A 6057-nucleotide genomic window follows, 5' to 3' on the forward strand; every position below is an offset into this window, starting at 1 on the left:
GAAGGGCCTGGCGGTGGGGGGCGTGTTCGTCCCCTTAGAGCCGCTAGAGGACCTGGGCGTCCGCCTGGTCCTGACCTCCGTCCCTCCCTTTCTCCCCAATGCCGCCCTGTTACCCGCCCTTTCTACCTTGGGAAAGCCCATCTCTGTCATCAGCCCTCTCCCGTTGGGCTGCAAAGACCCCACCCTCCGTCACGTCCTCTCCTTCCGCCGGCAAGTGCAGCTTCAACTGCCGCCGGCGGCGCGCGACGGAGAGGCACTGGAAGGGTCCTTCCTAGTCCCCTACCAGGGGGCCCGTTACAGGGTGCATTATTCCACGGGGGAGGCCCGGTGCTACCTCTGCCGGGCGATGGGGCACGTCCGGAGAGACTGCCCCCTGGCTCGGGAAGAAGGGCCATCCAGGATCCCCGAGCCCCGGCAGGGCACCGGCCCCGTCATCGCCAACGCCCCTGGCTGCCCGGCGCCCGAAACCACCCCTCCTCCTTCCCAGTCCACCATTGCTCCCGCTCGGGCCCAAGGGGCACCTCCCCCACTATGCCCAAACGAGCGGGAGAACCCCGCCCCCGCTGTTTGCAATCTGGCGGGGCCTGTGGAGGAGGGTGGGGCAGGGACACCACCAAGCATGGGAGAGGGCCCGCCCCAAGGGGCATCTTCCCTCCCTTGTGCTGCCCCACCGTTACCCCCTCGAGTCCCTGAGCCATCGCCTCTGCCCCCTGACACAACCCCTGCTAGCCAGCTCCTGGATGATGCCATGGAGGGCTGGGCCCTAGTCCAGGGGAAGCGGGGCAAGCGGAAGGCTCGAGCTCCGCTCCTCCCATGTGACGCGGAGGCCCCCCCGGAAGACCAGAAAGGGGGGCACCGATGCCGAGCCTTCCGCTCTACCCACGGGTGTGTTCCATCCACCAGAGCCGGCTGGGGAAGACGTGGCAGCACTGGAAGGCGGCATCTCCCCTCCACGGGAGTCCCTCCCCTCCAAGACCCCCGAGGCACCATCTGAAACCCCAGTGTGCCCCGAAGTAACCGTCGCGTCAGGTGCCGGCGGGGAGAATCCCGGGGTAGCGGAAAACAATTTCCCCTCTATATATGAGGAGATCGAGGCCCTGGGTCTGACCCCGGTCACCCAGGGGGAGGACGATCCTATGCCAGCGGGCCTCGATCTGGGCGACTTCATTCCAGCCCCCCTTTCCCCATGTTCCCTCCCCTAACCGTTGCTTCTGCTCCCACCTCCGAGGAGCCCCTGGACTCCTCCATCAACCCGGCTGCAGAGGGCACCCCGCTGAGAGCCACCAAGCCAGTTGAGGCGACGGCCAGTGCCACGCGGCTGGAACCTGAGCCACCAGGGGCATCCCTCGCTGGTGAGGAGCATTCAACCTCCTTTCCGGGAGAGGACCCTACAGAAGAAAGTCCACCTCCTGATGCCGTGGCTGCCAAATCCACCAGAGAGCTTGCGCCCGGCATCGGTGAGAGCCCTCTCCCGATCCAGACTCTCACCTCTACCCCTGCCCCTGCCCTTCTCCCGCCCACCTCCCGAGATATTATTGCCACCCCTGGGACAGTCTCCTTCCCCTTTCCAACAGATGACTCCCAGGGAATGGCCTTTGTGTTTGCCCGTCCCGACCCATCAGGGGCTGCTATCCTCCCTCCGCTGCCCCCTATCGCCCCAGCATTCAGGTCAACCCATCAAGAGCCCCGTCGGGGGTCCGCACCCTGTCTGCCCATCTCGCTGGACCAGGGGGCTGTACCAAGGGCCCCATCGGGGAGCAACCAGACCATAACCCCAGCCCCCCATGCGCTGTAAGAGGAGTTGCGGGAGTTCCTAGAAGACGTCCGTGGCTCCCGCAACAAAGTCCAGCTTGCCCTCCAGCGATGGGGGGACTTTAATCAAATCCTCCGGGCCGCAAGGGCCCTCATGGGGGAGGGGAAAAGGACCGGGAGACAGGGCGCCGCGGCCTACCAGCGGGTCCGCCACTTCCGTGACTCCTTACTCACCTACGGGGTGGGTCACGGACTGCTGCGCGGCCCGCCGGGAGCCACGAGCATCCCTGTCGGCGAGCATCCCCCCCAGCCCTCCTCATGGCACCCTTTACCATCGCAACATTGAACACCCGTGGCTGTAGGATGGGTCTCCGCAGGTCCCAGGTGCTCTCCTTCCTTCGGTTAACAGGGCGGCATGACCTGAGAGGGGGCACCCCGCTGTACTCCTCGCCTGAAGCTGACTGGTTCGGTCAGGGTCCAGTTGAGCCTGACCAGACACTCTGCGGAGGCGTACAGCATCCGGAGAAAACCCACAAACTGGGGTCCAAAGCCAAACGCTTGCAGAGTTCTGAGGAGATACCCGTGATCCACCCTGTCGAACGCCTTCTCCTGATCTAAGGACAGGAGGGCGAACGACAGACCATCCCTACACCCGAGTTCCAAAAGGTCCCGGACCAGATATAGGTTGTCGAAGATGCTGCGGCCTGGGAAAGTGTTGTTCTGGTCTGGGTGGACCACGTCCACCAGCACGGACCCTAGCCACAGCGAGATTGCTTTTGCCACAACTTTGTAGTCCGTGCTGAGAAGCCAGACGGTACGCCAATTTCGTAAACCGCAACCCCTCCCTTTCTCCCCAATGCCGGTATTGAGAGAGAGGGAGGGACGGCGGTCACGACCAGGTGGACGCCCAGGTCCTCTAGCAACTCTAATGGGACAAAAACGCCCCCCACAGCCAGGCCTTTCTCCACCGCCTCCTGGGCGGCGGCCTCCGATGTTAAGAAGAAGACGACCTTGCCATACATTTTGGAGGCCGCCACAATGGCCGTGGGCCACCCTCGCCAACACCCGCACATAGGTCTCCACGTGGAGCGAGGCAGGCACCAGGAGGCAACGGATGCCGTGCTTCCTGGTCATGGTGGGAAAGGTGCCCCGGCCGCTATAGATTGTAGTGGAGGCGGTGGGCAGGAGAGATGAAGTAGCGGCAGGCGGTGGGGCTGCCACCACCTGGGAATATGCCCTGGGGGCTGGAGGAGCGACACCCGCAGAGCTGGTGGAGGGAACAGCGGGGAGGGACTCCCCAGCCAGCGGTGGGGCCGGGGCATTGGGGGCAGCCCCTGCCATGGAGGGCCTGGTCTTTTTGGCAGGGTCCTTCCCCTTCTTCTTCCCCTGGCCCTTCCTGCCGGTTGGGGGAGCTCCCCCAGAATTTGAGGGGGTGAGAGACGTGGCAGCAGTGGAGGTCACCCCGGTGCCCCAGCGGGGGTGATGGCAGATGGTTCGGCAGCGGAGGTAGAAGCTTGGGGGGTAACGGAGGGGCAGGCGGGGGAGGGGCAGCTCTGGCTGCTGGAGGGGTCCCACCCATCTCATCCCCCGCCATCATGAGCAGGGAGGGAAGGGGAGATACCAGAAGGAGGAGGGGAGAGGGGAAGCAGGTCGACCACTCCTCCCCGCTCGGCTGCAGGCAGGGGAGGAGGGCGCCAAAAGGGGTGGGCTGGACGGGGGGCAATCAGGGGTTAGGGGTCAGTCACCGACACAAGGTGGAATTCCGGCTCCTCTTGGTGAACTAGGGGAGGGGGGGATGCAACAACATTGGGGGTGCAGTGAAGAGGGTTGCAACTAGAATGGGGAATTTCACAAGCGCATGGGAGGGGGCATGGGCACACGGAGCGAGGGGCAAAGCGGTTTGGAGTTAGAACAGGGAAACCAAGGGGCTAGCTTCAGAGGCCGGGGTGGGCCAAATAACCAAAGGCTGCAGAAGGAAATGGGTGGTGCATGCAAACAAACTGAAGCTAGTACGGGGGGCTGGAATAAAAAAGGGGGGGCAAAGCTACAAGTGGCAAATGGGGCAGGTAGTAAAGGGCAAAGCTGGGGGGTAGGCAGTCCCGGGGTGGGCACATGTGCCCACGTGCACTTGCACAAATCTTTTTTTAAGCTGGCTACTGCTTCTGGCCCAAAGGGTGGAAATAGGGTATGGCAAGCCAAGCAAGCAGCTGAGTCCAGAGGCAGGAGCTGAGGCAGATGGTATACAGCCAGTGGGGGTGGTGGAGGGGGCAGCGGTGGTGCTAGCAGTGGTAGGGGTTGGGGGGGACACACAGATGGATAGGGGGGCAGCTCCACACCACACCCCCTGTGTCTCTGGAAACACAGTGAAGACCCCCACCACAAGAGCACAGTTCAAAAGTTACTCAGTCTTAGGGCCCCCTCCACGGTGGTCTGCAAAGTCTCTAGGTGCTCCTCCACTGGTAGATGGTCTTCTTCTCCTCCTCGGGGCTTCAGCAGCTCCAGCCAGCAGACTCCACAGCAGCAGCAGCTCCAGGAACTCCAGGTGATGGTCCAGGCAGGCAGAAAGGACCCCTCTCAGGTGGTGGTGGTGTCCACAATAGCAGTGGCTGGGGTCCCTCACTCCTCCTCTCTGGGGAGTGGGCTAGCAGCCCCTCCCCGCCTCGGGGATGCAGTTGCAGCAGTAGTAGCACCCAAGAGTGGGGGGTCCAGCAGCTAAGTAGCAGGGGGTGGGGGGTGTCTGGCCCAGCCTGGGGAGCAGCTGGAGCAGCAGGGAGAGCTTAAGGCCCAGCAGCAGGAGTAGCAGTTTCCCACCTCCCTCCAAGCTAGAAGGCTATGGGAGAGCAGTCTTGACCTGAGAGAGGTGGCAACAGGGTGGCATTGCTCTCTATAAATATATCAGAGGGATAAATATAGGAGAGGGAGAGGAATTATTTAAGCTCAGCACCAATGTGGACACAAGAACAAATGGGTATAAACTGGCCACCAGGAAGTTTAGACTTGAAATCAGACGAAGGTTTTTAACCATCAGAGGAGTGAAGTTTTGGAATAACCTTCCAAGGGAAGCAGTGGGGGCAAAAGATCTATCTGGTTTTAAGATTCTACTCGATAAGTTTATGGAGGAGATGGTATGATGGGATAATGGGATTTTGGTAAGTAATTTATCTTTAAATATTCAGGGTAAATAGGCCAAATCCCCTGAGATGGGATATTAGATGGATGGGATCTGATTTACTATAGAAAACTCTTTCCTGGGTATCTGGCTGGTGAATCTTGCCCATGTGCTCAGGGTTTGGCTGATTGCCATGTTTGGGGTCGGGAGGGAGTTTTTCTCCAGGGCAGATTGGAGAGGCCCTGGAGGTTTTTTTGCCTTCCTCTGTAGCATGGGGCATGGTTGACTGGAGGGAGGCTTCTCTGCTCCTTGAAGTTTTGAACCATGATTTGAGGACTTCAATAGCTCAGACATGGGTGAGGTTTTTCATAGGAGTGGGTGGGTGACATTTTGTGGCCTGCGCTGTGCAGGAGGTCGGACTAGATGATCAGAGTGGTTCCTTCTGACCTTAGTATCTATGAATCTATCTATGAATCTACTCTGTTGTTTTCCTGCAGGAGACCCATACGGATCCGACCGCCGAAGACAGCTGGTGGCTGGATTGGTGGGACAGGGTCTACTTTAGCCATCTCACAGTTCGTACGGCTGGAGTACCCTGTTCTCCCCCGACCTACGGCCCGAGGTGCTGGGGGTTGCCTAGGCTGTGCCGGGCCGCCTGCTACAGCTCTGGGTCCGCATGGAGGGGCTCGTAGTCAACCTTGTCAACATCTATGCCCTGGCAGTGAGCCCAGAGCGGCTGCAATTCTATCAGCAGGCGTCCACCTTCCTCGGCACCTTGGATCCTCAGGAGTGCCTGGTCCTGGGAGGGGACTTTAACATCACCCTTGAGAAGCGGGACCGCTCGGGGATCGAGCAGAGCCCGGCCGCCGTCGCCGTCCTCCAGGAGATAGTCGAACACCACTCCCTGGTGGACATCTGGTGCGACCACCACCCGGATGACACTTCCACGTTCACCTTTGTCCGGGTGGAGGCCCATCAGTCGCGCCACTCCCGGTTGGACCACATTTATTTATCACGCTTTCATCTTTCACGCGCCCACTCCTCCAGCATCCGGCCAGCCCCATTTTCTGACCATCATATAGCCACCGTGACAGCCTCCCTCTGCGCGGAGAGGCCGGGGCTGGCCTATTGGCATTTTAACAACAGCTTGCTGGAGGATGCGGGCTTCGTGGTGTCCTTCTGGGAGTTCTGGCTGG

The sequence above is a fragment of the Dermochelys coriacea genome, chromosome 2, assembly GCF_009764565.3.
Source record: "Dermochelys coriacea isolate rDerCor1 chromosome 2, rDerCor1.pri.v4, whole genome shotgun sequence".
Classification (NCBI taxonomy): Eukaryota; Metazoa; Chordata; order Testudines; family Dermochelyidae; genus Dermochelys; species Dermochelys coriacea.